Here is a 1,160-nt window from a genome sequence, read left to right on the forward strand (position 1 = left end):
AAACATATGTAATGAATGCAGCGATCAAAACACATGAGTAAACAACTGAATCATAAAGCAATGACTTTTCATGAATAGCACTTTCAAGACAGGCATCAATAAGTCTTGCATAAGAGTTAACTCATAAAGCAATAAATCAAAGTAAAGGTATTGAAGCAACACAAAGGAAGATTAAGTTTCAGCGGTTGCTTTCAACTTGTAACATGTATATCTCACGGGTATTGTCAATGTAAAGTAATATAACAAGTGCAATATGCAAGTATGTAGGAATCAATGCACAGTTCACACAAGTGTTTGCTTCTTGAGGTGGAGAGAAATAGGTGAACTGACTCAATAGTAAAAGTAAAAGAAAGGTCCTTCAAAGAGGAAAAGCATCGATTGCTACATTTGTGCTAGAGCTTTTATTTTGAAAACATGAAACAATTTTGTCAACGGTAGTAATAAAGCATATGAGTTATGTAAATTATATCTTACAAGTTGCAAGCCTCATGCATAGTATACTAATAGTGCCCGCACCTTGTCCTAATTAGCTTGGACTACCGGATCATCGCAATACACATGTTTTAACCAAGTGTCACAAAGGGGTACCTCCATGCCGCCTGTACAAAGGTCTAAGGAGAAAGCTCGCATTTTGGATTTCTCGCTTTTGATTATTCTCAACTTAGACATCCATACCGGGACAACATGGACAACAGATAATGGACTCCTCTTTAATGCATAAGCATGTGGCAACAATTATTATTCTCATATGAGATTGAGGATATATGTCCAAAACTGAAACTTCCACCATGAATCATGGCTTTAGTTGGCGGCCCAATGTTCTTCTCTAACAATATGCATGCTCCAACCATAAAGGTGGTAGATCTCTCTTACTTCAGACAAGACGGACATGCATAGCAACTCACATGATATTCAACAAAGAATAGTTGATGGCGTCCCCGAAGCATGGTTATCGCACAACAAGCAACTTAATAAGAGATAAAGTGCATAAGTACATATTCAATACCACAATAGTTTTTAAGCTATTTGTCCCATGAGCTATATATTGCAAAGGTGAATGATGGAATTTTAAAGGTAGCACTCAAGCAATTTACTTTGGAATGGCGGATAAATACCATGTAGTAGGTAGGTATGGTGGACACAAATGGCATAGTGGTTGG

This window comes from Lolium rigidum, chromosome 7 (genome assembly GCF_022539505.1).
Source record: "Lolium rigidum isolate FL_2022 chromosome 7, APGP_CSIRO_Lrig_0.1, whole genome shotgun sequence".
Lineage (NCBI taxonomy): Eukaryota > Viridiplantae > Streptophyta > Magnoliopsida > Poales > Poaceae > Lolium > Lolium rigidum.